We start from the raw sequence: 10,822 nt of genomic DNA, 5'->3' as shown, positions 1-10,822 counted from the left end.
TGAGCCCGATGGGGGTTGCCTACGTATCCCGCACCATGCGAGAATCAAACTGACGTAGTTCGGGCATAAATCGAATTTTGGGGACACCCTGTTTTTCTCTTAAAAATGAATCAAATACTCCTTTTTTCTTTTTTAAAACAAATTAATAAGACACACATTTTTTATTTTTTTTTTTCAAAATTCTGGCAGAGTTTTGACCATTTTTGTGACTTTTCAAGAATAAATAAGTAACCCCTTAACCGTTATTCCTCTTCCCTTTCCAAACATTCCCGATATTCAGAAACCGGTCAGCATGTAAGCCTTGAAACAAGTAAATGCATAAAGCAAACAGGATATAGCAGGATGGCCTTTATTCTCAGGTTGCCTGTCCTAGACGGACCCAGCCCCTGTGCTGAGTCCCCTAAGTCAAATGCACATGATGCAAATAAGCGTTCCTACTAGGGATCCGGCATGAAGCTATGTTATGCTAAGCTGTAAAGCCTAGGTGTTTGTTCTAGACCTGGCTTACCCGAGCGGACAACTCGAGCCGAGGATGGGAGCTGTGTACCGGTAACCAAAAGGCCATCCGATTTTGCAACTCCTCCGAATCCTCGTTCTATTTTGGCATATGACACTAACAGAAAGAAGCCACGACCAGCGTGCGCTCCTCAAGAGAGAAGAGAATGGTTTCGGCACAGTTTATATATACAGTCCAAATAATATCAAAGCAGTAAAAGCAGCATTTAGCACATTAGGCTCAAACACGTAAAAAAACCAGATAATAAATAAAGCCAAATAATAACAATTATTTCAAGCTCGAATTCTTAACCCTGAACCAGTGGTTCTGGGTCAAAAGAATCCCCAGCAGAGTCGCCAGAGCTGTCACACCTCCTTTTTCCGCACCCGCGAGGGGCGCAGGGGAGTTTTTCCAATTAAAGGATAATCGAAACGGGGATGGTTTATTAATTTCAGAGTCGCCACTTGGGAGATTTAGGGTGTCCCAAGTCACCAATTTTAATCCTGAATCGAGGAAAATAATGACTCTATATTACAGTCTGCGTACCAGAAATCCGGATAAGGAATTCTGTTAACCCGGGAGAAGGTGTTAGGCATTCCCGAGTTCCGTGGTTCTAGCACGGTCGCTTAACTATCATATTCGGCTTGATTATCTGATTTTATACAAGTGTGAACTTATGTGCAAAATTTAACTTTTAACCGCTTTATCATTTTACTGTTTTTATCAGGAATTGCAACGTTGTGAAAATGTATCTCGAATCGCGTTACAATCAATGTACCCGTGATTGTCGACACACTTTGACTCCGTTGAGATTGGGATTTGGGTCACATCAATGCGCACCCGAGTTTAAGGAAATTAAATTATTAAAGATGCGCCTAAAGCGACTAGCGTACTTATTTTGGGTAAGACCGTGGAATTTCACTAAACGGTCCATCCCGAAATCCAAATAATTTTTAAAGCAAATATTTACTGAGGGCCCCGCAATTTGTATTTTTTATTTGGCGAGGCTCATCTCGTTCTTTATTTTTTATGGATTTGCAACGTCATGGACATGCATCTCGAACCACGTCACAATCAATGTACCCGTGATTAGAAACACATTTCGGCTCCGTTGAGAATTGGATTTGGGTCACATAAATGCGCACCCGAGTTTAAGAAGGTAAGATTTATTAAGGCGCGTCCTAAAGAGTCTATCGTATTGTTATTTTTAGGAGGGTTGTGAGATTTGCTAAACAACCCGTCCTGGAACCTAAATGCTTCGATAATATACATTTAAACAAGGGCCCCGCATTTGCACGTTTTGTTTATTTTCATCGAGGCTCATCTCGTTCTTATTTTAAAAGGATATCCTATAGCAACTACGTTTCTTATCGCGTTTGTCCTTATCAATTGAAAAACAGTAGATAGTCCTAATTAATTACATGCTTACAAGTTGATTGTAACAACATTCAGAAATGCCTAAATCAGAAACGAGGCTGTCCGAACAAATAATATCGGGCCCAAATCCAGCCCAAGCGTGATTGGCCAGACCTGGGCCACTGCTTGTTCGAAGCAGGCTGGCTTGGCCTGTTTTGGCCTGAACTCGATCTTTGTGAGGTTAAGGACCTGAGTTTGTGTTCCTGATCTTAAAACATGGTTTTAAGAGTTATATATAGCAATTTATTGGAAAGGAAAGAACTTATTTAGTGTACGAATTTCATGCTTGGCATACATTACATGCTTATACTACACTATTGCACTAAATCTGAGATACAACCTGTTGCCTTAGGCATACTCTTATCACCATCCTATATGCACAATCTAACATTCAAACTACCATTCATTGACAGTTGTCAAACCTGAAGGCTATCTCCAGCATCCAAAACAAGCATAAAATTTCATACATTACATGATATTTCAAGGGACAAACTACGTATATAAACAAAATTCTTCAGGTCTTTCATTTACATTCATGCTCAAATTTCCAGTTACATCTGACAGTGTATTGGGTGTGTACCTGGTATAGAAAGGAAAGGAAGAAAGGGAATAATCAGTCGAGTAGTGTGCCACAATCAACAGCAGCAACAGACACAGCAACAACACAGCAACAAATAAACAGCCGATAATGGTGAAGCTCAGCAAGGAGTCGAGCGACCAATGAACAATCCCAGAAAAAAAAACAGAGCAGGAAACAACAGCCCAGAGTGTTGAATGTAACAGCAACAGAAATCCAATAACCACAAGAAAGCTTGGCAGACAACAGGAAAAGCAAAACCCCACAGAAAACCTGATCAAACTGGACTCTTGCACAGTTTCTTCTAGACAATACTCATTCACAATGTTCTGAAATTTATTTCTGTTTTTCCTTTTTAGTTTTTCTTACTCCCAGGATCTCTCCAGACTCCAAAAATTGAACCCCCATTCTAATGGAAGGTCTGCCTCTTTTATAGCCTAACCTTAACACTTTACAGTCTGTTTTACAACTCAAAATTGCCCCCCCCTCGTTGTTTTTCCACTCACTTCTTTTAAATAAACAAAACTCCCATCAAATCCCTGACAGCCCCTCTCTCTTTTGTTGTTAAAATGTACTGATCACTTGTTTATTTAACCAAAGTATGGGTAGTAGGAATATAATCTGACAGCACATGCTGTCCAATTATTTTAATTCCTTAAAGCTAACCATACACATGCTGCCCACGGTCTAAACCAAATGGCATCGTGTTTTAAAATCAAAGTCTGAATCTGCCATTATAACCTTTCCCCTATATGTTTTTTAATTCGATTTGAACAAAATCAATAGGCAATACAATTCAGTTCCTAATGGGACTCAAATACGATCACAACAGAAATAAGCAATACGAATCAAGTTGTTACCATTAACGATTGAAACTAATTGACGACATATATCGACTCGACTATATTAATCGTAACACATAACAATCAATCGTTCATATAAACAACACGTATAGAGTCCCGAATGACCTCAGACAAATTTGTTCAAACACTGGGAACTTATGTGAATTAAACTCGTTTGACGACTAATCTAATTGATGAGCACGTATATCACAGGGTATATTCAGAACACAAACAGAAGACAATTGGCCAAATAAAAAGGCCTTTAACAGAGATGGAAGAAATCCGAATGAAAAATAACAAAATAACAAACAAACACAAAGAAATATGCTGACAACTTAATTAGAAATAAAACAAAAGAAAGGGAAACTTACCAAAAAGAGTTTGAAATCAAAATGACCCAAATCTGACTCAACTTTGAACTCTTGAAGCCGAACAAACTTTAATCAGGGTGTTCTCACATGAGAACACCTTGATTAAGGTCTATTAGACCTCAAACCCTTGTCAAGGCCGGCCAGATTCCCCAGGTGCATGTGTTCTAAGGTCTGGATTTCCAGATCTGATTTTAAGGGAGTTGTGGGTAGATTCGGACCAAACCAAGCTTGGTTTGGTCACGAGGAAGGTAGGGGAGTGTCTGGTATGAAGATGGGGTGGTTTGGCATAGATCGAGTTTTGTCTCGAATCTTCAAATCCAGATTCGAGACGATAGGAGGTGATTCGAGGTTCGTGGTTAGTGGATTCGTGTTCAGGGTGGTTGGATGCTTTAGGGGTGTGAAGGGGGTGGTCACCGACGTTCATGCCGCCGGGTTTTGGTGGAAGGGAAACTAGGGCGGCGTTAGGGTTTGAGGGTTTCAGGGTTCGGGGAAGGAGATGACTGAAGGGTGGGGTTCGGATAGGGGGTGCGGGGTAAAGGGCTGAGTTTATATATGGGGAGGTTGATTGGATCTGAGCCGTTAGATCAGATGATCTCAACGGCTGAGATCTGATGCTGAGAAATGAGACGGGGTCGTTTGGTAGTCAAACGGGGTCGTTTGGTTTAAGTGAGGGGTTGGATCGGATTGGTTCCTGGGTCGGGTTTTGAAGCGGGTTACTGATAGAGGTCCTGAGCCGTTGGATCGAGAGTTTGAACGGCTGAGATGGATTGGCCTGAAACGGTGTCGTTTCAGGAGGTGTTTGGGCAACCGGATTTGGACTGGGCCTGATCGAATTGGTTTGGGCCTATTTTTGGTTTATTTCCTTGGCCCAAACCGTTTTCTTCATTCTTTTCTCCCTTTCTTTTTTCCTTTTTCTTTTCTTCTTTTTTTTTCTAATCTTAAAAAAAAATAAAATGAAATTCAAACAAACATAATTATCAAAATATTTAAATAGGTTAAATCGCACCCTAGAATATTTTTGTGAATTTTTCTTTTACTGAATGAATTATGGTCTAATTACCAGGACATACACATTTTGTATTTTGTTTAATAATGTAAAAATGGACAAAATGGACAGAACCACACATGACTAGAAGCACACGTTACGGAAAATTGAAAATTGTACAGCGAGGTCCTTTGTTACTATTTCTTTTGGAGTGACTGTCCGTGAAGCAAAAATCACGTGCTTACACTGTATAGGAGGACTCCTGATTTGGGATTGCTAAGGTGTGTCTACGCAAAAGAAGCATCCAGGCTACTCGAGGAAATTCATGCTGGGACCTGCGGTCCACATATGAATGATTTTGTCTTAGCAAAAAAGATACTCAGTGCTGGTTACTTTTAGATGACTATGGAACTGCATCCAGTATGTTCGGAAATACCACCGCTGTCAGATACATGCAGACGTGATCAAGGTACCTCCAAGCGAGCTTAATGCAACAAGCTCACCATGGCTGTTCGCCGCTTGGGTAATGGATGTTATTGGACCAATCGAGCCCACTGCTTCCAACGGGCATAAGTTTATCTTGGTAGCAATTGACTATTTCACCAAATGGGTTGAAGCAGCATCTTACAGAGCAGTAACCAAAAAGGTCGTGGCAGACTTTGTCCGCGACCACATTGTTTGCCGATTCGGGATTCCAGAGTCAATTATTACCGATAATGGCTCCAACCTCAACAGTGACTTGATGAAAGCCATGTGTGAAACCTTCAAGATCAGACACAATAATTCCACAGCCTACAGACCTCAGATGAACAGAGCAGTAGGAGCTGCCAATAAGAATATCAAGAAGATATTGAGGAAAATGATAGAAGAGCATAAATAGTGGCACGAGAAGTTATCGTTTGCTCTACTGGGATATCGCACCACAATCCGCACATCAACTGGGGCAACCCCCTATATGCTAGTTTACGGTACAAAGGCCATCATTCCCGCTGAGGTAGAAATTCCCTCCCTAAGGATCATACAGGAAGCTGAGCTCGACGATGCAGAGTAGGTAAAGAGTTGTTACGAGCAGCTGGCTCTTATCGATGGAAAAAGAATGAATGCAGTTTGCCATGGTCAACTTTATCAGAACAGAATGTCCAGAGCCTTCAACAAAAGAGTCAAGTCGAGACAGTTCACACCAGAGCAGCTAGTGTTGAAAAAAAATTTCCGCATCAAGATAAAACCAAGGGAAAATTCTCTCTCAACTGGCAGGGTCCATATATGGTTCATCGGGTTCTGACAGGAGGAGCCCTCATACTCGCAGGAATGGACGGAGAAGTCTGGCCGAAGCCAATCAATTCAGATGCAGTCAAGCGTTACTATGTGTAATCTTTATGCTTTCCTCATATGATGTACTTTGAACTACGCCTGACCTAATTCCCGTTTAAGAGGGGATACATAGGTAGCCCTATGGGTTTGGTCACAATTCAATAAAACTTTTATTCCCCCCCCCCACAATTGGAAACTGGGGCAGAATTTTGAGGAGGACCCTCAAAATTCCGAAGTTAATTTCAGCCAATCATCGCTAGCAGCAGTCGAAAGCATCAATCCATTAAACTGGGACAAAATTTTGAGGAGGACCCTCAAAATTCTATAACAAGAAGAGTTGCAATATCTTGAACCACGTCGCAGTCGTTGGTTCATCAAAAGAAAACTATTCTTAATTATGTATTTATATATGCCTTTACTAAATCATGCATTGCCTTGTTGGGCAACGCTACCCCAATGATACATGTAGTATCACTAGATCAAAGCCAAGCAGGTTAAGCAGAGCCAGCAGGAATACGAACTAACCTCCCCTTTTTTACAAAACTCACGATTTTTCTTTGGATGCAGGCACTTGAGTTGCAAAATCATCAAATATACTATACACTCACAAGACTCACATTGCTTAGAAATACAACTCTCAAAACCGTTGCACTTACTCATAACTGCTATCCGCACGTAGTGTCCCTAGCAGACACAGTATCCTCAGTAGTCACAATATCGCAATCCGCTATCAGCTAAGAAAGCTCTATTACCCTTTGCTATCCTATTTTTTGCACAAGGCTACTATTCTTCCTTCCAAGACTAATCTCTGTCTTCGTCTGCATTTCTTGCATTGCATAAGGCTACCATTCTACCTTCTGAGACTAAGCACTGCATAAGGCTACCATTCTGCCTTCCGAGACTAAGCTCTATCTCCATCTGCATTTCTGCATTGCATAAGGCTACCATTCTACCTTTCGAGGTTAAGCTCTACCTCCATCTGCATGGCTGAAAAATCGCCACCTTATTTACATTTGCATTGGCTAAAAGATCGCCGCTTTATTTTTGCACCGGCTGAAAGATCGCCACCTTGTTTACATTTGCATGACTGAAAGACCGCCACTTTATTTTTGCATCGGCTGAAAGATCGCCACCTTATTTACATTTACATGGCTGAAAGATCGCCACCTTTATATTTGCATGGCTGAAAGATCGCCGCCTTATTCACATTTGCATAGTTGAAAGATCGCCACCTTATTTACATTTGCATTGGCTGAAAGATCGCCACCTTATTTACATTTGCATGGCTGAAAGATCGCCACCTCTACATTTGCATGGCTGAAAGATCGCCACCATTGCATCTCATTGGCTAAAAGATTGCCACCTTATTTACATTTGCATGACTGAAAGATCGGCACCTCTACATTTGCATGGCTGAAAGATCGCCACCCATTGTATCTCATCGGCTGAAAGATCACCACCTACTGCATCTCATGGGCTGAAAGATCACCAAATCATCCGAAGGCATTATTGTTCGGAGGCACCATTTTCATAGCCTAAGAACACCATATCATGGCCTGAGGACTCCTTTTAATCTTTTGCATATCATTATTCAAAGGCATCATGGTTCGGAGGCATCATCATCATAGCCCGAGAGCATCATTTCATGGCCTGCGAATCCTTTATTATACACCTCATGGCCCAGGACATCATGGTCTAAGGACGTCATCCTAACCGTCCGAGGACAAACGTTCATGGTCCGACGGGAATTTGCATCATGTTTAAATTTACGCACAATATATGCTTGTGTTGCTTATTTGCAGGTAAACCGGCGAGCAACAACCATCTCAGTAGGAGCGATCCCACTCCAGTTCCCGCAGCCCTGTTAGACTTTGACCATTCACCCCGTCCTCAACATCGCGTCCGTTTTTGAAAAGTCTCCATCGGCATACTCCGTCGGCAGATCCTGAACTACATTTGGCCTGATTCCTATAAAATTAGGGATATGTAGGCAGCTCAGGAGCCAGAGCATGGCCAAACCTCTTCAAACCATTTCGTTCAGTCAAAATTGGTCATTATATCTTTACCCGACAACTCTTTCATCCTTTCCGGGTAAAGATGTGCAGCTGTTGATACCCAATTTTTTCCTGTATATTTTTATATGTAAAATACTTTTAAAATATCATGTATATGCATATATAAGTACGTCCAAAGGTTTTCTTATTTTTCCTTAATTTTTAAGAATTTTTAAATCAATTTATTGCCCTATTTTATCAAGAAAACCCAATAATTATTCCCAAAATTATCTTTTTGGTAATTCATTTATTTTATTCTCATATTTGTGCTAAAATATAGCTAACATAATTTTTGCGTATTTTTACAAATTTATTTGGCATTTTTAAAGCTAAATTGCATATAATTGCAATATTGGCCTCTTTTAAAATATAAATCGTATTTATGTTTATAAAATTGACTCCAGTATTTTTTATTTGATAATTATATATTATTAATCATTTTAGTGCTTTTAATTTATGTCCAGAAATCATTTTACTATGTTTTATAAAGAAAATAAGGGAAATGGCTATTTAAATATTAGCCCATTTGCATTTCAATTTTAGCCAGATTTGGCACCCCAATTAAACCCAACCTAATAACGCAATTACCTAGCCCAAATCCTAAATCTACCCGACCCACAACCCGTTTTAATTACCCGCCCGGATTCCCCTTTTAATCCTAGCCGTTGATCACTTAGATCAACGACTCATATTCATCCCTTCCTTTTTTAACCTGATCTACCCCCAAACCCTATGTCATTTGCTTCTGTAGCCGCCCTTGAATCCCCCATTCTCTCAATTCTCTCTCAAAGCTTCTCGAACCCTAGCCGCCTCCCTCCACTTCCACCCTAAAATCACCGGAATCCATGGCTTCCAAGGCCATTGAAGTCCTATACCGGCCTCCTATAACTCCTACAAGCCTGGTTAACTGAAGTTTCAAGGTCTAACCATGAAAAAGCGGGGTCCATACGTTGTTCGATTCGAGTTCCATGGCTGTCTCCGACCTTGCTCCAACCAACTGTGGTTGTTCGAGCCTGATATTGACTTCTCTTGCTTAGATCGATGTTTTCCAAGACTTTATCACTCTCTGGGTTTCTTCTGAAACCCTAACTTTCTAGGTTCTTCTGATTCTTTTAGATTCGTTGTAGATCTGTGCTTACCCTAAACTTGCAAATATTTTCTCAAAAGTTTCTTTCAAAACTCTGCTTTCAAAACCTTCATCTTTTCCGATTTAGGGTTTTTTCTGATCTTTAACATGTTCTACTGTGTTTCTCATGAATTTCTTCTACTGGTTTCCTTATGTGTTCTTTCTACTATGTTTTTATGTGGTTCTTCTACTATGTTTTTTTATATATTCTTCTACTGTGTTTATTATGTTGTTCTTTTACTTTGTTTCTCATGAGTTTCTTCTACTGGAAAATGCATGTTAAGAGTCTTAGTTCCCTTTTGGGATTTCTGAACTTATTTCGTTAGTATTTATGCCTGATTTACTTATTTCTGTCTCTATACTCGATTAATAGTAAAAACTCTAGAATTTGGGGGTTCATCCGAGTTTTGAGGCTATTTGCTACGTGATTTGTTGGTTCCTCATCTCTGAACTTGTTTGATTTCTAAACCCTAATCTCTTTGGACCTATTTGGGTTTTTGAAGTTGCTTCATCTGTTGCTCGACTAAGTTTCGAAATCTCTGCTTCAACTTCTGTGCTTTATGTGATTTCGATTTCCTGTTCTCATTGGAACTGGATTACAGATTTCAGAAAAGCTTTCTACTTGACCCTTTTGCATGCTTCTGATACTCTCCCCTTTTCTATTACTAAGATGGTGAATTTGACATATGTGACTGTCGTGTGATTATTCTCTTTGCCATGAGTTCAGCCTTGCATGCCTAATGTTATGCACTCATTTATATGCTAAATTTTCCTCTCAAAATAACCTTTTATTATGGACTAATTTCAAATCTCTTTGTGTAATGCTGATTGCACTCTTGTAATTGATTCATTCTGACTTCCCTGCTTCTTGGATTTATTTGAATACTTTCCTTCGAACCTTCGACCCCTACCTTTTCTACTTAAGTCGATTTGATCCCCTTACCTTGATTACATTGGTATGAGATTCTTACAGGCCTTTCCTTGATTAGAGTCTGATGAACCTAGCCTCTATTACCTACTGTGTACTTGTACTATGTTGAAAATATTTCCTTATTGGTCATATTCAGCCCTATATGATTTCTTCCCTTATTTAGCACTTGCATGCTACCGTTTGATTTAATTCCTTAATTAAAGGAAGTCTTTGATATTGATTTTATTTTAATTGACACATATTTCCTTAATTATTTCTGAACTATAATTCTTACCTTATTTTCTGCTTGTTTTCACACTATAAATACCTGACTCTTTCATTGACATAAGGACACCAACACTCGTAGCTTTTTTCTGAACTCACACTTACACTCAAAAGTATTCTCTCTTGTTACTTGTACTGTGGCCTGTTTGACAGTTCTACTGCCTGCTTTTTCTCTGTTTGCTTCTTTAAACTGGTATGTTCTGATTAAGATTTTCAGTAATCACAATAACATGTTTATTTACTACCTTTACTTGCATGTCTACCTACTACTTAGGTATAGTTCAATGCACTTACTCTAGCATGCTGAAATTTCTTTCTGCCTATTCTACTATGAATCCCAAACCCCTACCCCTATGTGTTCATGCTATGGTTTGAGGCATGAGAATACTGCAAATTATTGTCCATGAATCAAACTTGATCCCCTGGGATCCCAGCCTCTAATAGTGTAT

Source organism: Nicotiana tabacum, chromosome 1, assembly GCF_000715075.1.
Source record: "Nicotiana tabacum cultivar K326 chromosome 1, ASM71507v2, whole genome shotgun sequence".
In the NCBI taxonomy this organism is placed as follows: Eukaryota; Viridiplantae; Streptophyta; class Magnoliopsida; order Solanales; family Solanaceae; genus Nicotiana; species Nicotiana tabacum.
This window is presented reverse-complemented; position numbering follows the sequence as displayed.